This window comes from Mus caroli, chromosome 6 (assembly GCF_900094665.2).
Source record: "Mus caroli chromosome 6, CAROLI_EIJ_v1.1, whole genome shotgun sequence".
Lineage (NCBI taxonomy): Eukaryota > Metazoa > Chordata > Mammalia > Rodentia > Muridae > Mus > Mus caroli.
In genome coordinates, this window is record NC_034575.1 from 102,814,906 (window position 1) to 102,842,812 (window position 27,907).

Sequence of the window (27,907 nt, forward strand, 5' to 3'; positions counted from 1 at the left end):
TGGGTGGGTAGGGAAGTGGGGGGCGCTATGGGGGACTTTTGGGATAGCATTGGAAATGTAATTGAGGAAAATATGTAATAAAAATATTAAAAATTTTAAAAAAAGTAGTAGATTTTGGCAATGCCCATTTTATCATTTTATTTTTACATATTATATCACTTAGAATTGCCTTTTACAAAGTTGTTCTTGCACTTTCTGTGGAGACAGTCAAATCTTAAAGGTTTATATTATCATTGTCCACCAGACTCCCTGTCATCCAGGCACCACACACAAATGCTACAGCTTTCTGGACTCTTGTACTTCTAACCAACTAACTAATATTTTATTGTATATAAGCGACTAAACATGTTTTCATTTCAGTAAGCGAGGTTGCAGAGATCTAATCTCATCTAGATAGAGAGACTACTATACTTGGGACTACAGTTTTCATCATTAAGAAATAAACTATCTAAATAATAAAGTCACATAGCATGAGACCTAGTAAGAATCCTCAACACTAAATTTTCATGTCCTTGGGATGCAGTTCCTTCCTGCATGTGAAAGTGTTTCATTACCTGAAAACACATCTGAGCCAAGTATCCAGGCTGTTTGATACATTTCTTTGTGTGATTGACTGAATCGCTGACCATTGGATTGTACCAAAATCCTCAGAAGTTGGTTGACATCATCAAAGTCCTTAATCACAAATTGTTTAGATAATCTTTCCAGCATGATTGGGTTTCATCCTAAAATTATCTAGAGATTGCTCTGAGTCACCTTATTGGCAGAAGCCCTGAGAGCCCACAATGAAAAGAAGGGAAATTTATATTTCTTGGCAATTCCAAAGAGCAAGAAGTTACCTGCCAGAGACCAGAAAGAAAGGCCTATGATCCCAGGACTTCCGAGGTAGAAGCAGTGGGATCAACAATTCAAGCTAGCCTGAGTATCAGAGTGAGTTACAACCCAGACTGTGTAACAAGACTGTCTCAAAACAAAATGTAATGCTTCACTGTATAATTTAAGTTTTCCTTTTCAACTTAAATAAATTTGCTGTCATTGTATTAAACTACATAATGTAATCACATCCTATCTCAATGGAAGTTGTAACGTATCTAAAAAAAGCCATAAAAGAGATGAGTGACGAAAAATTCTAAGTGTTAGCTGTATATCACCAGCATCATCTACGATTACCACTGACATATTTTACCTCAAGTTTATCATATCATTTTCTCCAGCAAATCATTTCCTCTCTGTGGATCCTATTGACATCCACCATGGTGAACCGATGAGTTTTTAATCTGCATTATTTACAGGAGCAGTAGTTTGATATATGTAGAAGCAGAGTGTACACATGTCAAGGATTTGCCAGAATTACATTATTCTGTCTTCTTGTTATTTCACCTGAAGAGAGACAGTAGTTTATACCACAAGGGAAAAACTTCCCAAAGTCTTGTTGCAATGTGCTTTATAGCATTTTATTATTACACATTATATCACAATTCATTTAACATTGCCTTGTACAGAGCCATTCTTGCACCTACTGCTTAGAGACAGTCAAATCTCAAATGTTAATCCTCACAAACGCCACACCTCTGACCTCTTGTACCTCTGACCAATTAACTAGTATTGCATTATGTATAAGGGATTAAACCCGTTTATATTTTGGTAAGGGGGTTGCCTAGATCTAATCCAATGTGGATAGACAGATGTCTATACTTGAGACCACAGTTTCATCATAAAAAGATATTGGCTAGGACTTCAACTCAGTTTTGACCTTTCATTTTAGAGGGTGCTTTCTTCACTTCCAAAAGTTATGTCATCCATTGTGTAATATTAGTCCTGTGGAGAAATGAACAAATATCTATTTATCTCAGATACAGAATCAACCACAAACAAAACTAAGGATACTAATGAAGTCCAACTTGGTGAAACAAGTTATGTGTGTTATTTACAGGGTCAGAAATTACTCAAAGACAGCTGTATAGAGTGACAATGCATAGGAGCTAGAAAAATGTCTGTAGACAGCTTAACATGTTGAAGATTGTCTTTTCCTGGTAGGACAGTTGGGCTACACCTCTTCCAGGAGTCTTGAGTCGTCTCTGCTTCTTCTAGGCTGCACAGCTTTTCTAGGCAGCTCAGCTTGTCTGAGGGTATCTCACAGCAGTCCTTATTGCTTATATATGCTTGGGCAGATAGTGAATCTGGTCAGTTTCAGGGACTTTCTGAAGCTACTAAGTTCTTTCCTGAGTGTAATGGCTCCCATGCAGGAGGAAATATCCCACTTCATCTTAGAGCAGTGGTTCTCAACCTTTCTAATGCTATGACTCTTTAATAGAGTTAGTTCCTCATGTTGTGGAGACACTGAGGCACAAGATTATTTCAGTTCTTCTTCATTACTGTAATCTTGCTACTGTTATGAATCATAATGTAAATATCTGATAGGCAGTATATCAGATATGTGACCCTCAATGGGGTTGAGAACCACTGCGTTAGACTATACTGTTGTTCGTCCTCCTTTTAAAAATCTTGTCTTAAAAAAAAAATTCCCTGTTGTTCTACCTCCTGGTTAAATTCTGTGTCTTAAAGAGCTTCCCTTCAGAACAGAAGGTTTTAAGCTTGGAGAAGAGTGCTACACAGCATTTGTTTTGTATTAAATGCAATCAGTATTTTGAGGGCAGTATATTGTATAAAATGCTCAGAATTGTCATTTGGGCTGGTCTGCTTTTTGAACCTTGTAGCTGGTATTCTCTATCAGCTAAGCTCTGAGTACTATTTCTTCCCTGGTACTGAATGGACATTCTCTGTAATATCCTTATCTCAGCCTGCAGGCTTATGGAAACCAATCTTCGTTTCTTCCTATTCATCTATTGCAGCATCCATCTTCAAAAATAATAAGCACAATGTGGGTCACCGTCAACATGCAACTGATGAAGAGCTAGCTTAAGAAACTTGTATCTTGAGGGAAAACAAATAGAAGCATCTATGAAACTTTCTCTAAACTTTCTGAATAACTCCATGCTGCAGGTTTTTTTTTCCTGTTTTGTTTTCTCATTTATCTTATGGAAAAGATAAAATGAAGGAAGAGACAGGCATATATTTGAAATTTTAACATTGGTTCTCCCCTCTTCTGTATACATGCCCAGGCATAATTGTGGTGAATTGTGTTTAAAAATTTAAAAATACATTAAACAGATGAATGAGTCTCCTTTAAATGTGTGTGTGAACAGTTTCTCCCTTGACAAAGCTTTCTGCTACAAAAACTCAATACATTCCGGGAATACACTGTTGCAGAGCAGGAATCTTGCCTGACAGCTACTATTTTAGATGTTGGCATTTCATAGTTGGGTTTCAAATGGACTCTCATACATTTTTACTCTTTCCTTCTTCCTCTTTTCACCAAGTATATAAATCCTGCAGTGCACCTTTGCAAAATCTCTCCATGTCATCTCATCTCCTGTACCCTGGCCATCATAACAGAACAGACATCTTCAGCTCTGTTCCAAAGCAAATCAAGCTGCCTGTGAAGGTGCATGTCTGGACAGTGCACAGATTCTGTATGGCAATACTCTTTACCCATTCAAGGCAGTGGATGTAATGCAAGCTCTTGGGTTCTAGAACTGACTGCCAATCAAACCTGTTACATTTGTTAGCTCTATCACTTTAGGCAAATGAATTTGCATTTTGAATCTACTTAGGAGAATAGAATCTACATATTAGTTGCTATGAGAATTAAATAGAATGACCCAGGGAAAGAACATTGTATAGTGCATAGTATACATACTGTTACATATAATACATGGTAGCTATTTTATATATGAGGCTAAATCAAAAGCTCCTACTATATTGTATTAACTTTCCCAAATGAAGCCATCCTTTTTGCCTCTCAAAGCTTTATTGCATGTTTCTTAAATGATGTTTGCAACGAATGATTCATTCCAGTGCCCCAAAGCCAAAGTTGTAAGCAATCTATCCTCAAGGAAATAAGTTTTTCTGGACAAGGCCAAACAAGGCACTGTAATTCACCATTTTGTTAATTTCTGTTCTGCCCCAGGCTGGAAAAAATCTAATTAGCATGGTAAGGGAATCACCACTCATCACCCCAGATGGAAAAGTCTGCCAAACATTGTAGAAACACAAGCTTTGTAGGTCAACTGCCATTCTTATCAAAAGGTGAAAACCAATGTCCTCTGAGGTAAGAAACTCTGCCCTGGACAATAAGAGCTAAGCTCTGTTTTGATACATGCTCAGCCTCTTTCCCCAGCTAGACTATGAGTTGCTTGAGGTTAGAGACATGTTTGGTTTTTTCAGGAATAAAATTCACCTTCTAGAGAATACAAAATAAAGATTTCTATTTACTAGTTCTGTCTAGCATACTCAGAGAGAGTGGAACATGTTGGTCCCAAGTCTATTTCTGTCATTCTTGTAAGAGAAAAGACAGAGGAGGACTCCTGTCACTCCATGTAATATAAACAAGCTGAATCCAGTTATATTCCTGATACATGGCTAAAGACTTACATAGACATTTGTCAAAAGATGGCACATGGATGGGCAATAGGTTCTGGGTTAGCATCTTCTACATATCAGAGAGGCACCAATCAAAAGTTCAGGAAATAAGTATCCACAGATGAATGGATAAAATAAATGTAGTAAATACAAGCATAATACATACATACACACATATTTATATACATACATAAATACATACATACATACATACATACATATATTCACACAGTGAAGGATATTATTAAGGCCATAAAAGAAGTCAGTACTTACTATTGTGACAATGCAGATGAATGCAGATGTTTTAATATAATGGAAGACATTCTATTACATAGAATATATGAGAAGTGCAAGCATTGCTTGATCTTACTTCATGTGCCATCTAAGATAAATTCCTCAAAGCTGAATTGGACTACAGAAGATAAGACAAGGGTCCAAAGTTTTAGTTTTATAGGATTTTATAGGATTAATCATTTCTGAATATCTAGTGGCCATTATGGTGACTACATGCTGCACTGTCTGCTTGGAATGTGGAAAGAGATCTTGAGTGTTCTTACCATATCAAAAATGAATGGTACCTAGGAAGAAGTTTGAGTCTTGTGATCGTTTCACAATGTACATATGTATCACAACATCAGCTGAAATCTATACAATTAGTATTTTTCACCATAGCCCAGAACTGAAAATTTTATACACTAGCTTTAGCAAAATAGATGGGGCAATTAATTCCTTCATAATTTTAAAACTTGAGTTCATGCTAACTCTAAGAATTCTAAATCCTGGAGCTGTGATATTATCTCCAAGGACACTTTATGTCCAAATATTAACTCTAATCTTCTTTACCTTGGCATAGTCCCAGGATCTTTCTTCATGGTCTTCCTGTGAGCCGCAGCAGCTCTGTCTGCCTACTATCTCTCTAGTCACTAGGCAAACACAGGATTCTTCTTCTCAAACTGATGAGTCCTGGTATGATTGGTGACCCAAGTCTCTTCCCTTCGAAAAACAAAACAAAACAAAACACCCTATTCACTGTATTTGGAGAACAGCAGATCTGAAGAACTGTATACCAATGAAAAAGGCTAATTCTCAAATGAATGACTGAAACAGTTTGAGATAATGGTCAAAGAAGTCAAAGCTATACAAAGATGACCAGTAGACCATCTAAAGCTCTTGAAGCTGGAACATTGCACATGAAGCCTTTGAACCTTGAACTAAGAGCTTAAAGATCATGTTAATCCCAACAAAAAGACAGAGCACATTCCCCTCTACAAATTAGAGTCCATCCATTCACTCTGTATCTTTCTGTGTGTCTCTCCTGTTGTATCTTTCCTATTTATTTCTGCTGCATTCCCCTGTGGGTTGACAAGTCTCAAAGAAATGATCTGTTAAAGCTGGTTTTCATGGGACACTGACTCTATTCAGTCTGAAGCCAAGTGGAGTAGGATAGTGAATACTTCATTTTCATTTGAACTCCACAGCAGTCAACTTTTCCTCTCTTGACATTGCATGTTCCCTTCTTTCTCATATTCTATACTTCAATATGTCATCATCTTCCAACATGGATCGATGTGCTATCTATATCAGGCTCTCGAACAGATATAAGTGGCACTGAATTTTAATTTTAAATCACTTTATGGCTTGGACACTATATGAAGTGATGGGGTGTGTAACACTGGGTCTGATGTTGCCAGGCTGAAAGTTTCTAAAGTAGAAATAGGTATGGGTTCCGTGAAATCATCCCAAAGTCTTACTATCTAAAGAGGAGGAAAAAAGATGGATTTATTAAGAGAGAGAGAAAGAGAGAGAGAGAGAGAGACAGAGACAGAGACAGAGAGACAGAGAGAGACAGAGAGAGACAGAGAGAGACAGAGAGACAGAGAGACAGAGAGACAGAGAGACAGAGAGACAGAGAGACAGAGAGACAGAGAGACAGAGAGACAGAGACAGAGATTGATTCCAGAGTGACTTGGCAGTAATGTGAAGGCATAGAGGTAGAGAACAAAGGGAACCTGTGAGTATCTGATGGGGTTGCTGTATTTGGGGATGATGCTTCAGAGGGGATGCTACACTAGAAATACTGGGTGAAATGGAGCCTGGTGGACAAAGAGAGGCATGGGTCATGTAGAAATGAGACCAAGAGAGGATGTTATTAGGTGAAGATGAAGAACAGAGGAAAGGCAGAAAAAAAATACCATATGAGTCATGAAACAGGATTTTTTAAAAAAGGCGACTATTTTTCATATTTTCAACCTTCATCCCTTGGTGGATTTGTAAATTTAACTTTCTGCATGTTAGATTGGAAGATCATTTTGATTCCATCCAAAAACACATCTCACATAGGCTATTCTTCTGGCACAGTAGTTAAGAAAGTTGGGCTTTCTTTGTAATTCCACTGACTATTAGTTCAATAGGAATTATGTACAATGAATCACATAACTGGTCACAACATTTGTTATATTGCCCCCTTTGAAACTGATGAAAAAAATCATTCAGAGGAAAGGGGTCTGCCATCTGATATTTTTTCCCTTTTTCCTCTTTAAGCTATATCATGGCAAGTATGTTGGTGCACACCTTTTGTCCTAGCACTGGGAATGCAGAGGCAGGCAGGGTTGGAAGCCACTCTAGACTACATAGCAGTTTCCAATCCAGCAAAGACTACATGGTGAAACTCTGTCTCAATAAATAAACATAAAAAATAAAACAGCAATGACAAGGACAATATCTAATCATTTAATGGTACCATTATTTAATACACGAATTGTGTTTGCTATACACAAATCATTGTGTGTACTTTTTAATTGGAAATTTTGCTCTCATATAAGGTAATCAGCAAATGATCTCCACTTGAGGTCAGCCTCAACTTCACAGCTGCATTTTCCAAGATCTAAACCTCCCTGAAAGGGGCTTCTCAGTCAGAAGTCAGAAGCACTCTTGCCTTAAGTAGATATTTGAATTGGTGATGCTTTTCCAGGACTTTTTGTCAGCATGGAAGACCAATGCCATATTGAAACTACATTGCAATCTGACATCTTTAGTCCAGTACCACTGTATTCTTTTCATTTGTATCACTGCCCAATATATATCATGGATCCAAAATTTGATCTGCTATCTGGTGTCTTCTTTTTGAGAATTGACACTTAGAGATATGAATGGATCAAACATCAAGAGACTGTATATGAAGTGAAGAAATGTCCTATATATTCAAGACTTTCAAAGCATACCAACATATGAAGCATCCTCTGATAGACAGTCAGGAACCCTCAAAGTCTAAATAAATATTCTATACTCTCAGAAATCCAAGATGCCTAAGTTTAGATGAAATGACAAGAGGAAAATACAACAAGGAATTAAAAATAACTCTAGCACATTCAGTCAAAAGCATCTCCTTAGTGCCTCTCCAGCATTACTTTCTGCTCAGGGTACTCCAGACCCAAGGCACATAACATAGCACACAGCTGTCATACCCAGCTTCTGAAAGGAAAAAGTCCCTGAGAAGGGCCAAGCTTGTTTAAAGGTACCAATGGTCTAGTAAAAAATGAAAATCCAAAACACATGACTCTGTGATGAATTTGCATTTGGCTTCTGGTGATGTTATATTCGTTACTTTATTTATTGTTATAGTAAAATTTTTGATATAAAACAACTAAGAAAATATTTATGTTGGATCACAGTCTGCAGGTGCAATATCATATGATGAGAAGGCATGTCCTCAGGAATGTACAGTAGCCATAGGCAGGAAACAGAGAGAGAATAATGCTTGGGTGCTGCACACTTTCTTCTTTTGATTCAGCCCCAGACAGTGAGCCACAGATGGTGCTACCCACCATTCACAGCTAGTGCATTCGCCTATGCCTCTTTGAAAATGCTTTCACATCATACCTAGTTTTGTGAGGGCCATGCTTCCTCTATCTAGGGAGATAAGCATACTCACTTCTTCCTAGTGTCTGACATTGCTGGCATTCCATGGCATTTTGGGCTCTACCTTTATCACTATTTGTCATTCCACTGTATGCCTTTGGTGTTTCTGCTAATACAGTGCAACCTGTATTATCCTGGCTAGTACAGAAGACCTCTGTAGCTTAGAATCTTGTCTGTGCATCTTTTGGGTGAGTCCATCCTTCTCCTAAGGTACACAAACCACTAATACAGTGCAAACTCTCTTACCTTAGTTTGTCTGTAATACTGATCTCAGCAGTGATATAAAGCTTTAGCAAAATAAAACAGAAGATTTGCTTAGCATCGTGTCTTCCACATAGTAACCCTCAATTAAATAGAGTTTTTTTTTTTAAATCATGTCAAGGGTAACAAATAGACTACAATATTTACATGACAAAGAGTCTTCTTAGGTAAATTTTATTCTTGCAATATATGAGTTAAAAAAAACTCATACACAATATCTTGTCTATTCCATTTACATTGGTAACATTGACTGACTGCCTTCTACTCTATCAAGCACCATTGTATTAGCTTAGCATTTACTAACTTTTTCAGTCTTCAACATGACTGTTGGTGAGGATGCTGGGATTATCTTTTTTACAAAGGTAAGGAAGTTAAAGCATAGGAAAATTAAAATGTATTTAACTTTTCTAAATTTATGCCACAAGGAGATGACAGAGTTATCTCGTTCACCCATGCTAACTGGCCCCAGCAAGAGCCCTGCCCTGGGCTTGCAATCTCACACAGGTACATGCCACACACAGTAGAAGAGTGTGCCTCAGCTCCTTGCTGGAGGACTACCCTGGAATGGAAAGCAGAAACCTAACATGATGCATTGTGTTAGGAAGATGGCCCAGAGTCAAACAAACCATTATCCCAGGAGAGTAACAAAAAGCTGTTAGGTCTCATCTGTTCAACTTGGGCGAGACAAACACAAAACATTTGTGGCCTACGGTCTCCATTTTGTAGCACCATCAGCAACACACCGCATATTTGGTTTACGTTAGACCTTTCCAAACAACCAGGGCACAGTGCCTCAAGGCTGAACATGCACAGAAGTGACAGATGCTGTCCACAGAAGGCAAAGGCTGTTGTTCCCTGAGACTGCAGGAGGAGAATTCCTCTAGAACCTAAGCATTGAACATTTATTGCAGCACCCTCAAACTATTCTCTTTAAGTTGATAAGAGTTTGGCTGTCTTTCTTATGCTCCATGAAAAGTCCTAGAAGAGCAGATAATGAATGCACAAAGCTTTTCTAGAGCCGGGTTTTATTTGCTGGAATTACCCTCAGGATCTTGAAGTCAGAGCACCAGATGTGTATTTTATGTTCTGTGGCTCTCCAGACAGAAACATTTAAAATGGCCCATCTGTATGAGATTCTTAGGTCTGCCAGAACAAAATACCACAGACTGGGTGGCTTAACCAGCTGAGACTGATTCTCTAACAATTCTGGAAGCTGAAAACCTGAGATCAAGGAGCCAATGGGGTTGGTTTGTTCTAAGGGCTTTCCACTTGCATGCAAATGACTTACCTTTCTGTGTTTGCATATGCCCAGGGTCCTGATGCCCCTCTCATAAAGACATCCTTCTTCTTTACTATGAAATAAGCTAAGAACCCAACTTTAATTTTGTTACTTCTGGAAAGATTCTGCCTCCAAATGCTGTAACATCCCACAGCCCCAATGGGCAGTTAGAAATTCAACTTAGAAATACATGATATGTACTCACTGATAAGTGGATATTAACCCAGAAACTTAGAATACCCAAGTTAAAAGTTGCAAAACACATGAAACTCAAGAAGAACGAAAACCAAAGTGTGGTCACTTTGCCCTTTCTTAGAATTGGGAACAAAACACTCATGGAAGGAGTTACAGAGACAAAGTTTGGAGCTGAGATGAAAAGATGGACCATCTAGAGACTGCCGCACCTGGGGATCCATCCCATAATCAGCCTCCAAATGCAGACACCATAGCATACGCCAGCAAGATTTTGCTGACAGGACCCTGATATAGCTGACTCTTGTGAGGCTATGCCAGTGCCTGGCAAATACAGAAGTGGATGCTCACAGTCAGCTATTGGATGGAACACAGGGCCCCCAATGGAGGAGCTAGAGAAAGTACCCAAGGAGCTAAAGGGGTCTGCAACCCTATAGGAGGAACAACAATATGAACTAACCAGTAACCTCCCCCCACCCCCCGCCCCGGAGCTCGTGTCTCTAGCTGCATATGTATCAGAAGATGGCCTAGTCGGCCATCTTTGGGAAGAGAGGCCCCTTGGTATTGCAAACTTTATATGCCTCAGTACAGGGGAATGCCAGGGCCAACGAGTGGGAGTGGGTGGGTAGGGGAGTGGCAGGGAGAGGTTATGGGAGACTTTTGGGATAGCATTTGAAATGTAAATGAAGAAAATACCTAATAAAGGTAGGAGAAGTGATTCTAAATTCTCTAAATGGGAGTATTTCCCTCAAATTTAGGTGCTGGCGATTGAACCCCGGGCTTTGGATAGATTATAGAAGTGCTCTACCACTGAAGTCCACCCACAGCCTTAGCCTATTTTTTGAAGCTAGTTTTGTTTAGTTCATTGTTCTCTTTTATTTGATCCAAGAACTGGGAAGATAGTGAAAAAGATACTTCTCTTTCTATGTGTGCACTTGTGGTCAGGAACCAAAGGGTGGTGAAGTGTAGTTCTAAGGTTATAAACAAGTTAATCACTCAATCAATCCAAAGTGAGCCATCAGCCAGTTCTACCAAACATATAAGCAACCTCTGTTCAGCACCATGGGGCATTTCTGTGTGGATAGCAGTTTTCAATTTCAGTCACTTTAGCACCAGTGATTGCTTTCCAGCTTTATTGCGGGCACATGAAAACAAAGACTAGGACTCTATCAAAACAATGGACAAACTAGGACTCAGAAAAAACAAGAAGCCGTATTAAGAGGTTTAAAAAAAAAATAGTCTATTTTCCAAAATGATGGGAACCCTCTACGGTCCACCTAGACATGATCAGAAAATGTTGGTCCCCTGTCCTGCCAGAGTCTACTTCACTCCAATCTAAAGGTTAGAATAGAAAATGATTACTAACAGTCAGACTCGCCTGCAGGTGTAACACATGGTCATAATCCTGATAAGCTTTAAAATAAGCAGGATGTAAAATTAAGAGATAAGGTCACAAACCATCTTTCTTAAGAAACAGGCATTAGTACTGGAGGAACATAAGACCCAGGTGACTTGTACTCTCCTGGTTACCCAGTCAGTGAAGAAAGCGGGGAAAGAACCAGCATTTCAAGTTATAAACCCAAACAAACAGAAAAAAAAAAAAAAAAAAAAAGGTTTCATTAGCCAGGCGGTGGTGGCGCACGCCTTTAATCCCAGCACTTGGGAGGCAGAGGCAGTCGGATTTCTGAGTTCGAGGCCAGCCTGGTCTACAAAGTGAGTTCAAGGACAGCCAGGGCTATATAGAGAAACCCTGTCTCAAAATCCCAAACAAACAAACAAACAAACAAACAAACAAAAATGTTTTCAAGTTATAAACCTTGTCCTGTCTGTTCCAGCAACATGCTCACCATTCTAAACTAATGCTCTCCTTTATAAGTCCATAAAATTAAACTGCCCCTGGCACTAGGGCTCACTATTAGGAGTAAGGATCTTAAACCTTCACACATGGTTCAATAAATAATCAAAAAGCTAAGGAAAATGGGACCATCTGCTGTGTATTCGAAGCTCTTTTGGCTAAATTTGTGAACATTCCAGTTGATGCTCTTAACATTGAGGGAGCAGATGATCGTGTACGCCCTCACTGTTCATTGTTAAGACAGGACCAACAGCCCTGACTTCATGTGGAAGCTGACATTCTGCCTAGGCCTGCAGAATTTGAGCCTGCATTTTCGCAAGATGAACAGATGTCTACATGCACCTTAAAGTCAAAGAAGCAGATGCTAGAGTTTCCACTACATCCTTGCTATAACTTAAACCCCAAAGATTACTGGCTTCATGACATATGGCTAGGTAGACACAGGGTAGGGACAGAGTCTCTGGGGTCCTATAGAACGTGATAGTCTAAAAAGCACAGGCACCCTTCTCCAGGAACAAGTGCCCAATGCAGGAAAAGGAAAAGCAACCTCTTTCAATCTTCCTCTCTCTCTCTCTCTCTCTCTCTCTCTCTCTCTCTCTCTCTCTCTCTCTCTCTCTTGCTCGCTCGCTCGCTCGCTCGCTCACTCTCTCCTGCCTATTATTGACCATCTTAGTTGGAGGCTCATAGCAACAATGACAGATGAGTAATGCCTTTCAAATAGAACTATTGTTCTCTCTGCTAAATGACTTTTTTTTTAAATAAAAGAAGTTATTTATCATTTTAGGCTGGGGACTTTCAACCTCAACACAATTGAGATTTTGACTCAAACAGTTTGTTACTAGGGCTATCCTAAACTTTACATGCTACTTAGAAGATTTCAAGGCCTCTGCCCAATAGAAGCAAAAAGTACCCTAGCACAAAATAACAACAACAAGATGATGATGATGATGTCATCCTCTCCAGGTATTCCTCCTCCTGGACTTCACATTTAACGGTACTGTATTAGGTCAAAGGAAAGATGGCCCGTGGAAATTTTCAGGAGGAAAATGTTTATTTTATCTATACCAGTACACCATTGCACTCTTCAGACACACCAGAAGAGAGCATCAGATCCCATTATAGATGGTTGTTACCCACCATGTGGTTGTTGGGAACTGAACTCAGGACTTCTGGAAGAGCAGTTGGTGCTCTTAACCTCTAAGCCACCTCTCCAGCCTGTAATTGGCATGTTTTCTCGCAGACAGACCCCACCACCATATTTACACTTCAGCCTAAACGGGGTATTTCATTCATGCTTCTCCATCTAACAACCACTAACTGATGGTGTTTTGTTGTTGTTGTTGTTTTGAGTCATGTAACCACTGTATGCCTAGTAACTTCAACTCTAGGAACAGAAAGGTGGGTCTTTTACATTTTATCACTTGTTGGGTTCCTGTAGTTCTAGAGTCTGGGATATTCACTAGGTTCATACTCATGTTAAGTAACAAGATGATCTGAATCTTGACTAAAATTATTTAGCAGTGGTCTTGCAGAAGCAGTTCTGTGTGTATATACACATATGTGTATGAGAGACTAGTAACATATGTATGTATATATTTAAAACATATATTTAAAGCTATAGTAACAACACAGTCATAAACATCACAGTTTATTTCACAAAATGAGTTTTACATGCTAAAACAAAAATCCCCTAAAGGAAATAAATGTCTGAGAATATCGTAGAAATAAAAGCAAGACAAATTTGCAGGTGAAAAGGAAAAGAATGTGAAATAATAACTTAACCTTACCAGATACTGAGATATTTCATACATTTACCTATTATATAATTAATATATTATGAGGTACAAGGATAGTGAAAGAAACAGATGGAACAAAATTTCATACAACAGACTCACATTGCAGATTTAGTAGAAGTAATAATGTCCAGGAAATGTATGAAATAATATTTAACTATCATTAATAACACAGAAATGTCAGGATGTAAAAGTATAAATATCAGGTGGCAAATTCACAGTAAAAATATGGTAAGTTGTATAATATTAGGCAAATAAGGTTCACAGAGAAAAGAAATCTTAATGATTACTTGCTTTGTTAATTAAGCATTTTGATACATGCATAAAATAATACCTTTAATTAAAAGACAACTCCTCATTTGTCTTCCAAAAATAAAACATTAACACATAGTTTTTGTGGAAAAATTTGAAAATATGAATATATAGGATGGGTTATATTGAAGTTACCTTAAATTCTATGCCCCCACACATAGCCATTATTGACTTCTTTTTAAGCCAGAAATTCTTTCACATTTATGACTGTGTATGGTCTTAGTAAATTTTTTGGTTGGTATAACTGAATGTCTCCAACTCTGGTATATTAGCAATGTATTTCTCACAGTCCTGGAGGCTAGAAGGTCAATATCAAGATGTCATCAGATGGTGAGGGCCTTCTTGGTCTGGCATGATGGCAGAAGGCATCACATTATTGGAGGCATGTGTGAATTCAGGCTCTCTGTCCTCTTCTTGAGAAACTAAGCTTACCATGGGGGCCCAACCTCATGAACTCATCCAACATTAATGGCATCTTAAAGGTGTGTATATACTCAAATATCATTAATATATGGTTTAAACAAAAATATTTCTAAGATAAGAACTTCTGAGGGACATATTGAAGCCATAACATATCATATTATATTATAAGCTAAATCTTTCTCTATTTTATTAGTTATTATTTGAAAATATAGTAATAGTTACTAAGTGTCTAGGTAAGTTTCCTCCAAAGAGCGTGTAGTAGATGCTTGGGTCTCAGCTTGGTGCAATTATAATAAAAACTTTACAAGATTAGAATTTGTGTCTGATGGTTGGGGTTGCTGTGAGGTTTTACTCAGGCTGGGCTGAGTGATTGCAGGCTCTTGGCCTCTTACCTAAATGTTTGAAAGTAAAGGCTTACACAGACTTAGAAAATAAGTAAAATTACTTCATTTGGAGCAAAGAGATACTACAGATTAAAGAGGGATATAGGTCAACATTGACATTAGGCTACATACATGAGGCTACATGATGGGCCCCTTGACTTTTGTTTTATGGACTTTAAGAGAAGAAGGAGTTGAATACTGTCTTAGTCACTTTTCTCTTGCTGTAAAGAGACACCAAGGCCAAGGCAATTCTTACATAAAAGGAAACATTTAATTTAGGGATTCCTTATTGTTTCAGAGGTATAATCCATGATCATCATGGCAGGAGCATGGTGGCATCCAAGCAGGTGCTGGAGCAGAACCTAAAAATTACATCCTGCTCCGTCGACTGAAAGAAAGAGAGATCGCAGGCCTACCATGGGATTTTGAAACCTCAGAGCAAAACACTAGTGACACACTTCCTCTAAGAAGACCATAACTCCTAATCCTTCTAATCTTTCCACAGAGTTCTACCGCTTGGTGACTAAGCATTCGAATATAGAGCCTATGGTTGTCATTCTTATTCAGACTACTACAGTTACTAAGGCTACCGTATGGGTGGTTCTCTATTCTGATTACATTATGTAGTCATTTGTCTACTGTGTGTACCCTTTTCCATATTGCATCTGACTTTGATCATACACATGCCCACCTGTGGATGGACAGAAGATATTAAACAGAAAATTCTCTCATAGAAGTTAATGAAGGACACAGTTTTGCCTTACTGCACATGCACACCCCTACAAGCCAGTTCAGGTCAGATAGCTTTTCTATCTTTTTATACCTGGATATGATGGGAATACACTTAAATAAAAACTATCTTTTATTGTTACCAAGAGTGGGGGAAATTATACTATTTTTCAGAGGTGAGAGTACATGTAGGCCAATGAAGGTAGAGATTCAAGGGCTCTGAAGTTGCTAGGTACATTTCTTGAAAAGGGGTGTGTGTTTAAGCAGGTACAGGTGAAGGAGCAGGGCTATCTAGTACATTATTACAAGGTGTTTATGCATACCCCCAAAGCAAATGAGAGTCTCAGGGTACTAAACTATCTGTAGAGTTTATCTGCCTCAGTCTGATAGGATGTATTTTGGTATTGAGTAAATGCCTTCACACGGTATTGTGGGACCCTGGACCCTTTCTATGTTCCCTGGTCATGAGGTAGACAGCGTTATTTAGTGAGGACTCTTGCCATGTGTGGAGCTAAAAGCTAAATATTTCATGTGTTTGTTAAAAATAAAGTTTATGTATAATATATAATTTATAATAAATATACACTACATAATACATAGTAAATATATAATATACAGAATAATAGTATTATTAGCATATGATTAAACATTAGAAAATGTCAAATACTTGCTTTAAAATGGAATAAGAATAGAATAAATAATACTATAAATATCCCTAGGAATTGTCATCACCAATTTCATTCAGCTATGAATGTTTCAAATTGTAACAATGACTGGTGTGACAAGATTTGCTCATGATGTAATAGTGACACAAATGTTATTGGGATAACCAATAGCTTTCTGATTAAGTTAAGGCCTATTCCATCGTAAGAAATGCATACCTGGTACTTAAATCTATCCAAGAAGCAGTTATTGGGGAGCCTGCAAACTCCAGGGGTTAATTAACCTACTAGTATTTTGCTAGAGAAACATAAGATCAATGTTCCCTTTAAATTCACAGTTTTCAGCTTATGATTTAGTGTGGCTCAGAGACCTCATCAGAAATTGACAAGTAGTTGAAGTTCAAAGTATAGGTAACTGGCTGTGGAGTGCTTGCCACAAATGAACCATTTAGACAAAACTTATTCCCCAAGGCTCAGGAACCATGAAGGGAGAGGTGGCAGAATGTTTGTAAAAGAAAGAAGTAGAGGAGAACAAAGCAGAGTCTTCCAGACATGATAGGGCCACTGCACTCATGAACTTAGCCACCATGGTTGCTACATTTTTTAAAGACATTTCTTTCCACTTACGATTATTAATGATTGCATCTAAATTTTATTGTTAATAAATTCACACTCATTGATTATGTTAGCACATGAGAACCTTCAGGTATTCAATAAACACTTGCTTGTTGTGTTAGTTCTTCTACACATGCAGAAATTTTAAAACAATTCTTTCCAAAAAGAAGTGGTAAGGTTGAAAATTACAACTCATCAACAAATTAGAACGGAAGACGAGATCACACTATAGTTAGAATAAAAACATCAGGTTTGAGGGTTTTGCTGCATTCGCTCACTATTTAGATGACGTGAGGTAAATTCACTTAATTCTATTACTCCAATTTCTCATTTTATAATGGAAATAACTAGTGAATAACTAAACAGAATAAGCATGATAGCAATAAGCCCATCTTCAAACTCCTAAGTTTATACACAAATGTTCAGCGATGCCTAGTAGAATGGTTGGCAATCACCATTCTCATTGGTAAGTAGTGATGAGCAAGTGTCCTGAGCTTTGGTGGATATAACAAATATAGAACATAAGCTCCAGAGAAGTGCAGGCATTTTTATAAGTCCAAACAGCATGATGGCTTTCCCACTTAGAAGATAGAAAATGTCAATCTACTCCCTATCTTTCTGCTACAAAAAGAAAATGGAATAACCTGCAATTTCAGCATGGGGTTATGAGAGTGGAGATTTGGAGCCAGGCTCCATGCCCCAAAGTACAAAGAAGTATAGATATGGCAGTGTCTTCATTACTCACCAGTGGGGAGTCTGAAACACACGAAGGGAGAGGCAGTGCTGTTCAGAATTGCACTGTCCTGCAGGCACGCCTGCCTACAAACCCAGACCCCCTCTGTCTTTCATGGGCCCTGGGAAAGCCAGCCGTGTCAGAAGGGCCAGGGAAGCATATGGAGGAAGAACAGCATGCTGACAGCTGAAGCACTGTTTTATAATAACACATAAAAAGTAGCAGCTCTGCTAGTTAAAACAGGATTACTTTTAAACGTATGCATGGATACACACAGAGAGATGTGTCTTGAAAACTGGCAAAGAGAGGCTGTCTGAAGAGGCAGACAGAGTCAGGAGTTTGCAAGCTCTTCTCTGCAATGCTGACACACAGTAAGGCTGAGGGAGGGAGGAGGCCAAGACTCACCGCCTCACCTGACTTGGGTCCTAACCACTAGGTGAAAATCCGAACACACATCAGTTTTTCCAAAGGCTAAGCAAACACACCATGATTCTCTAATCAAAGGGTCCTGGTAAACTGTTTTAAAGGATATGCTAGGATTTTATATTATCAATTTTTTAGTTTACTCCTGGAGCCTGGATCTCAGAGACAAACTATGTGAGGATATCTGAATCTGCTTTTAGAGTTTAGCTCCTCCACCCAAATAGCTAGATGATCACAAGAAGGACAAATAGGTAGAAAAAGAATGCGTACTGAACTCCCTCCTAGAGAGGAAAACAAATCAAGAGAAAGGAATGCCACCGTTCTCCTAAGGACTGATGGTATTTCATTAGCTACTTTACATCTTATTGAACCACGTGGGTAACTCCACATAGATAGTTGTAAAATCCAGGAAATTAGCATGACCTTAGCATGTAATCTATATCTAAAAGATACAACACTGAATCTGAGGGTACTTATAAACTGATCAAATTATCAATAAGCAGGTTCACAAAGCAAAACACTTACTCATTCACCAAGGAATAAATGATTGATATGCACAAGATTTCCCTGATTAGAAAGAGATCTTATTAACATAACCCCAAGACCTGCTTGCACAGTAATCTACCTTTAGAGCTTCCTAATTGGCACAGCTCTGGTTGGCATTTATTAATGCTGTTTGGAGCAAGGGTTCTCAGATGCAGAAGGTAACGCTTGGGTAAGATCATCCTCACTTAGCCACATTCAGATAGTAATATGCTTGACTTGACATCTAGATGCTGGAGGATACTGGAGTCTGTATAGACAGTAAGTTTAGAGTGGGAAATTCAAAGAAATTTCTCATTTTTATGTTGTTGTTGTCATATGTGCCTGGGTGTTTTCTCTGCATGTATGCCTGTGAACCAAATGCTTATATTGTACCTGTGGAGGCCAGAAGACACTGTCAGATTTCCTAAAACTGGAGCTATAGACAGTTGTGAGCCACCATACTGGTCCTAGGAATTTAATCTAGGTCTTCTGGAAGAGTAGGCAGCACTCTTAACCATTGATCACTGTACGTAATCTCTCCAGCCCTTCTGATTTTTTTTTTAAAGAAAAAGTTTCCTTTTATAGATGAGAATACTGAGGTCAAGAGAGAATAGAACCCCTAATGCTCTGCAGAGCAGAACAAACCCCAGAATGTTCTAGCACAAGTAAGACAAGTTTCCACAGCACTAAATCCTTTGCTTACCTTACTGATAAAATGCTCTTACCTGTCAAAAAATCCTGAGGCCGCATTTGGCCACATTTGATTGGATCTTATAAGGTTCAGACTGCTAATATAAAGCTACATTTCTTGTTGTATATGGCACAATCAGCTTCTAGAAACAAGGCTGTATATCATCATTACACGTGCTTTATTCAGTACATACTTGACATCAGTACAGACTTGATTATCATTTCTTTTTCTGTTATGCTTTATAATATTCTCTACAATTTTTGTTTGTTTTGTTGTGAGCATAGTGCTTGATGTTTGGCCATTTTGAAAATAGTAGATCCTATTATTTATTATTACTACTTGTTGGTAACATTGGACAGTTTTAAAGAAAATGAATTATTTACTTAGATTCCTCAATGAAAATCTCAGAAAAGATGACTTTTCAGTATGATTGATACAATTACTAATCTCCACAGTTTCCAGGAAATATATAAAAGGAAGTTAGAGAAGAACTGGACTAGTATCTTGAGCAGGGCATGCTGAAGGGTTCAAATGATGGCTGTGATTAGTCTATTCTTGGAAGCAGAAAAAGCTAGGATGGAGGAAAGAGGACCTTACAGGAAACCAAAGATTCACCTTGAACTCTTATCCATGAAAATCCGGATGCACAAGCATTTCATTTCCTAATCACACCTTCAAGAATCTCTCTCTTTTTCTGTCTCCCTCCCTCTCTCACTTCCTCCATCCTTCTTTCCCTCCTCCTTCCCTCCCTTCGTCTGTCTTTGACTCTGTCTCTCTGTCGCTGTCTCTATCTCTGTGTCTCTCTGTCTCTATGTCTCTGTCTCTCTCTGTCTTTCTCTCTGCTATGACTAGAAATATATCTAGTGGAAATAATTATGTTTATTCACACAGCTCATAAGCGCTTCCTACTTTATTTACTGAAATTCTGGCATCTTTTAGAAGGCAACCCAAGGAAATCCCACTTTGAATGCTAACCCTATGCTTCACTTGCCTGAATGTTTTAAATTATTAGCATCTTTTTTCTTTCCACTGAAGTCACTTTAGCACTTCAGAGTGGGCCTTTCATTCAATGGATAGAAGCCTGAGTTAACTGGTGTGGCAATTTTTAAATCATTCCAGTGATAGCCTAAAATAATACCTGGTTATCCTGTAGTTGGTGGCTATACACACTACCTTTATAAACTGTCCTTTATATAGTTCTGAAAACAATAATATATTTATATGAATATGTATATTTAAACAATGCTGTAACATAGCGCTGAAAATGGGCACATAAAACCACAGAAATGTATTATTGCACAGTACTTGGACCTATAAGTTTGAAATCAACATATCAAAAGAGCTTTGCTCTTGCTCTCAGAGAACTCTAGGGAATAAATCTTTCCTCGTGTCTTCTGGCTATGACTGTTCACTGGCTAGCCTTGACTTTCCTTGAAGATTTAGTTTGAATGTGTCCCCTAGAGAGTTCAAGGGTTGGGAGTTTAATCTCCAAAATTAAGAGGTGTAACCTTTGGGAGGTGGTGCGGAAAGGCTCTACTGGTTGTGCAAGGCTCAAGGCTGGGGATTCCATCTCTTGCTCTCTCACCCTTGAGCCCCTGCTCTCTCTTGACTGTCTGCCTTTGGTCTGGAATGATAATACACAAGCACTCTTACCAGATGCTCTTGAACTTCTCGGTCTTCAAAACTGTTCTCCTGTAGGTTTAGATTGACAGAGTCCCCTGTGGCCTGAAGCAGGCTCATAACTACAGCCACATTTGTTATATTCATTCACTGAATCATTCTTTTAAGTATGTATATTCATTTTTATGAATTTCATACATTTATACAAAAGTATTTCAGTATTTCAGTATTTATTTATCCCTCATTCTTCCCCTCTCCTACTTCTACTGTATCCAACTCTTACCATCTCATCTACTTCCATGCTCCTCCCCTTTCAGGACCCACTGAGCCCCACATATACTTGGGTAGGGATATGCTACTGGAGCATGGTCAACTGAAAATGCCAGATACCCTTAAAGAGAACTGTCTCTCTTTCCCCTAGTAGCCATCAACTGTTAATAGCTCTTCAGTTGGGGACTCAGGAACTGATCCCCCATCTATGCTGCAATGTTGATTGGCTTGATTTTTGTAAGTCCTCTGCTGATAAGCACACCTGCTATGAGTTCATAAGTACAACATGTTGGAGTGCTCTATATGAAGTTGTGTCTCTGTTCCTCCTCACCTATGTAAAACATTCTCTGATTGTTGTTAATAAAAAAAAAATCTGATGGCTGGTTAGCTGGGCAGAAAGTGTAAGGTGGGACTTTCTCAGAGAGAGAAAGGAACTCAGGGAAGAAGAAAGAGAAAAGCCCTTTTTGCCAGGAGACATAAGAGGAGACAGGCATGGACTACAGGCCTGGAAGCCACTTGGCCGGATGGGGCTAACTCAGATGAGCTGCAAGTCTGACCAGTCAAAGTCTAAGCTCTGAAATATTAAAGGGTCTCTGGGTGGTTATTTGGGGAACTAGCTGGTTAAGGAATAACTGACACTGTATTAATTTCCAGAATTAATTAATGTATACAGAATACTTATAATTCACTTTATAGCAACAGTTCTATCATAAACAAAAGACACAGCTTTCCCTAGACCCCCTTACCTCTAGCTTTTACGATATCTCTCCCCCCTCATTTTCAATATTCCCTGAGTCTCTGTATTAACCTTGTTTGCTGCACAGAGACTTCTCTGATGGGAACTGAGAGCTACACTAAACCATTCAAACTGCAAACTACACTAAACCATCCATTCTTCATCAAACCAGTCGTTGAAGGTTACTATTGAGAGCCAAGTCTAGTGACAAGCAATTGGATATGAGGGTGAATCAAAGACATGAGTGCTTGCCCACAAGTAGGGCATTAAACCATAGATGTCTGCCTCTGACCAGAATGGAATGCAGGGGCAAAGTCCCTGGAGTCTTTTGAATTTCACACAGTGGCAATGGCTGTGTTGTGCTCACAGCAGGTGCTCAATAAATAACTGGTGAGCCACAGGCCAGATGTACACAGCCAGCTTTGTTGCCTGGGTAGCTACTGATTTATGGCTCCATATGGTCACCCTCTGTAACCTTCCCAGTGCCTTCCTAGGCTAAGGCCACTGTCTTCTTCCTTTTTGTATCTTTTGCTCTATTCTTGCAAACACATGTTCTTGTTTTCTTTATTTATCTTATGAACAGCCCAACCTCAATGTAATGGAAAATGTGGGAGGAATTGGGCACATTTTTCCCCCTCTGTATGTTAAGGCTATCATAGATTGACTGACCAGGATATTCCTACAGATGACATCCAAAGTTGAGACCATTCTTAATCACAATAACCATTGTCAGGAATGAGCCAGATAGTTACATAGGATGTTAATGTAGGGGATATTCTAATTAGAAGAAATGAAGGAATCTAAGACTGATCATCTGTCATTATGCTGTCATCCTTACCAATGAAACAAGAGGTGGATTGTGCCAGGAGTCTGGCTATTGCTTTTGAAAAAGAACTATTTATAATTAGAGTTGTGTTGAATATTTAAAAGTTGCAAAATTACCATGTCTCCAGGGGGGAATGTCTGTGAAACCATGCAAGGGCAAATCCAGGAAGATTTCTGATACATGAAGAGCTTCCAAGTTGGTATTAAACAAGGAAAATGGGCCATAGCAATTAAAAGCAACATGCATTTTTAGAAAGCTGTTCTGCTAATTAATTGTCATCTCACAAATGCTTCTAAGCCTATAGGATGATGATGAATGCCAGTGAGTGATTATTCAGTAAATTGGAATTGGAGAATTCATTTCTTACTTGCAGGCTTTAGAGTATAGCTTAATATAAACTTTCTTCTATATCCAGTGACCATTTGTGTACAATATTAGCTTAGGGTCTCAATTGCAGTAATGAGACCCCATGAACAAAAGCAACTTGGGGAGGGAAAGGTTTATTTCATCTTATGGCCTATAGTCCATAATCCAGAGAAGTCAGAGCAGGAATCTGGAGACAAGAACTGACCTATGTGCCAGTATTCCTGGAGGATTAATACTAATTGCTCTCCTATTTATGGCTTGCTCAGCCTGTTTATTAATAGAACCCAGGGCCACCACCCAGGGATTTGAATTGGGTCCTCCCACATCAATTATTAATCAAGAAAATGCACCTAAGGTTTGCCTACAAGCTACTCTGTTGGGGTATCATTGTCTCAAATGATATTCTCTTCCAAAATGATTCTAGCATATGTCAAGTTGACATAAAGCTACTCAGAACAATCTCGAGCTAAATATGAGATAGAAAAACTTTCTGAGTCTTCAAAACAGCTAATATGAAGCCCATGTACCTTTAAGTACTTGGAAAAACTCAAAATTTCAATAGGACACCTACTTTTATCTTGTTTGCTATTTCATAATATTTATCTAATATAAGCAATATAGGACAAGAGATTCTCTGCCCATCATTACAGTATTAAATACCAATGCAAGGCAGGCACAGACTCATTTATATTCCCTACTGCCTTCTCATTCAGATTATTTTAAAACATGTATGAGACAAAAATGTTTGCTGATCAGTATTTCAGTTTGTACCCTCTAAAATGTATAAACTCTGAAAACCTACAGGACATGAAAGTAATCATTATCATTCTTAAAATAATTGGCAATAATGTGTCTCAAGCCAATATAGTACCTGATGCTTATAATCCTACCACTCAGGAGGTTGGACAAGAAAACTATCACAACTTTAAAGTCACTTTGGGCTATGTAACAAGACCCTATCTGCCAGGCATGGTGGCGCACATCTTTAATCCCAGCACTTGGGAGGCAGAGGCAGGCGAATTTCTGAGTTCGAGGACAGCCTGGTCTACAGAGTGAGTTCCAGGACGGCCGAGGGCTACACAGAGAAACCCTGTCTCAAAAAACAAAACAAAACAAACCCTATCTGAAACAACAATGATAATAACAGTGTGGCTTTTTCTTTCCTTCAGTAGACTTGAAACAGTAAATTAAATGGGATGAAGAGGTAGTGATGGAGTAACCAACGATATGAATAGTTTTAGTGAACTCATCTAACTTCCTCTAAGATTGAATTGCACCAAAAGTAAGATGGCTAAATCACAAAGCATATAAGACATGCATAAGCTAAGCACAATACCAGTTATAGCTAAAAGAGTCAAACTAAAATTATGATCAGTACTGTTAAAAGTAAATTAAATTTCTTAGGAGAGTTACACCAAAGAGTCACCAATAATGAACATGCTTCTAAATCAATAAGAATTCTCTTAAAAGCCATGTGACTTTTTGTTAGCCTTTGAGACTCCGATTAAACATATAGCTCCTCCTGGAAGGTTCTCTTTTGGTTCCCATAATACTATGCACTCATGCCAACACCTTCTTCTCTGTAGAGAACACCTCACTGTACCATGGCCACCAAGAGTTGCAACTCTTGCAGGGCCAGTCTTAAATCTATCTTGCTGTTTTCCCTTGTAGCCTCACTAGTTTTTAAACAAAGGTAATAATGTAATTGCTAGCAACTCCTACCTGGATACCTCTGACACTGATGCCACCTTAGACTCTTCCTTTCACTTAATCTTCTCTCCCTCCTACTCTCACTCAACTAATCCTGACATCTTTTTACAGCACACCTAAAGCATCATTCTCAGATCAAACCTTTCTTTAATCTCCTATTATACACTCTATTGTTACACTTCTAGGAGGAAACCAGGTTAGGTTGCTAAGTGTCTTTGGTCATGTTTTCATCAATCGTTCAGCTCATAACCTTGCTTGATGTGTGTGTTTAAAGATCCCTTCTTTAATATATCTTATTGATTCATTAGCATTGAGATCATTGCCAGTAGCTCTATAACTCATTGCTAAGTGAAACAGATTCAGCACATATATTTTCTCCATATGGCACCCCATTGCATTTCCACACTTAGAAACATGAAGCAACAGTTCAGGACTATACTTGAGGGTCATTTTAAACAGAAAAACTGCCAATAAAAAAAGCACAAAAATGCAGAAAATGTGGCATAAAACAAGCCATAAAAATGGTACTTATCTGTTATCTGAGAGCTGATAAAAGAAGGCAGAGTACAGTCTTGTTCAATCTCAGCTGGAAATGTGCAGCTTGGGCAACTCCAACTCTCCATTGCTCTCTGCATGGCTGAGCTCAGACTTCAAAGTGCTGTGAATATTGATTTGAGGCTTGAGGTTTACAGATAAACTTTAGAGGGTAGATGAACCTCAAATACAGAATCTAAGAATAAAGAGAAATCAGCTTGCTTTAAAAAGCATTATTCGTGGTAAATTATAAGCTTCATAAAAAAGAGTAGATTTGTCTCTTTTGTTCACTGTATCTCAGTACACCTGATGGATTGTAGGTATCTAATAGAATTTTCCTAGTTAATGAACATTTATAGTTTTGCGGTTCCAGTGAAGACGTAAAGTCTCAGTTATTAACCACAACTTCTATATGAGATATGAAAAGAAAACAGGGTCTCATCAAGAAGAGATGGAGTACACAAAGACAAAAGTGAGAAGAGCCTGTGTTAAAATTAGGAAACTTGTGGACAAGATGATGGGGATTGAGGAAGAGCTAAGTCTAGGTGATATCTCAGAGCAGAAAGTCCAGGTATAGAGTTGACATTCAGTGTAGTGGCAGATAAACCATGTGCATGTCCAAAAAGTATTCTTTATTCTGAAATCATACTTGGGACAGAGTAACTCCCACATAAGGGTTGAAGAATGAATAGGTAAATAACAAAGTGGATGAATACACATATGGCTAAGGAAGCAGACCACTGAGCTGATCAAATCTAATCATCAGGATACAGTAAGAATAAATGACTATGTCATAGAAACATCTTCAGGTCATGCATTTGGTAGAAGTGAGATTTGGGATGACAAATGCATTTACAGAACAACCCGAGGCAGTGCTCTTCAGTTATTCATTTCTAATGCAGTTCTGAGGGGGAGGAGCTTATCCTACGGAGACATGAAGAGACATCTGTTATTTACCAGTAACAGACCAAACAAATTAATCCACCAGCATCTAGACTAGTGGAACAATTGGTTTACTAAGTTACTTGCAGAGGACACAGAAGGGCTGCTTACCAGAGCACAGTCCACCTGAAGACCCCTTCATGATAGAGAAACCTATCTCCCAGTGTGTGCCAATTCATAGAGGCATCCCTGGAGCCCCCTACAGAACTTGCAAACACATAAGATGGCCATAATGTCTCTCTCCTTCAGCAATTTGAGAAGGAGCTTGTCAATCTTAGAAATTCCAAGAGTTTCCCATGAGTTTACTGGGATTTGTGACTTTTGTTTACTTCCTAAACCTTGCAAGTTTCATTTACTCCATTAATCTCCACATGCTCCTCCAGGATGGAGTTCAGAAAAAAAAGAGCTGCCCAGGAGGAGCCTGGTTAAGCAAGATGCTGAGGTTTCCAACTCACTAGTGGAATCCAAAGTAAAGTTGCAGTCCCTGTGAGGAATAAACACTAATGAGAGAACGAAATGGAAGCAGAATCATGTCTGTAGCTGAGTCATCCTGGCCAATGGTCAAACCCAAGAGGGGCAGCTGGCATATACATTTACAGAAAGGGAGAGAGGAGAAAGGGAGAAAGAAAAGGAGAGAAGGGGAGGGGAAGAGGATAGGGAAAGAGAGGTAGAGAAACACACAGCATAGCATCCCTCATCTAGTCTAATTCCCTGATTTAGATCCAGCCAGCAAGAAGTAGGGAGAGCCAGAAATTCTACTTCTTCGGATTGACTTTCCAAAGTGAAAGGGATGGGGATGGGGTGGCAGGTGGCTGTCTTGTGGCAATGAATCTCCAGGCTGTGAACTCTGCCTTCACTACTTAGGGTAGTTAGATTGTAAGGTACCTAGTTAGTGGTCAGAGTTTTGGCTAATTGACTGGTCTTAGAAAATAGCACAGAGAATGTCAGCCAATAAAAATGTCACATAGTTGGATGTGCCATGGGCCACTGGAACGTAGTCCAGTAGGCAAAACAGAAGCAAAGAAAGAAATATACACCCTAGAATTTGCTACCTAGGGGCAAGACAGCTAGACCTTTATACTCCAGTTCCTGCTAATCTTTGATTGAAGTGCAATTGTCCACTGATAGTTTTGATCTGCTACTTGGGTGACTGAGTGCACAAAGCTCAGAATGTTTTCAGTACTGGACAACTGACTGGAAAGCATGCCAATGTGGACAGATGCAGCAAGAGGAGAGGTATGAGAACGCATCCAGATCCTGGCATCATCTTGCACTTCCTGCCATACTCCCTTTAATACTAAAAGTCTGTAGGCTTCAGTTAGAATCTTATATTCCTAGAAACACTTACACTGGCAGACATTTAAGACTTACCTTGAGTATTAGTAGCTGAATAAATGAGTTTGAAGAGAACTAGGAAAATACAACTGGCAAGGTCTTGAAAGGAAAGGTAATCAAATATGATAATGTGCAAAAAGGAGAGAAGGAACTAACAGCCCCTAGAAATTTCTAGAGGTTAACCATCAAGAACAGCATAAAGCATTAAACAAGTGAGTCATTTGCTGACTTTTGTTAGCACCCAAAGATCAGAATACTGTGACAGCCTGAGACTAGATTGGGTGAGGGGTGT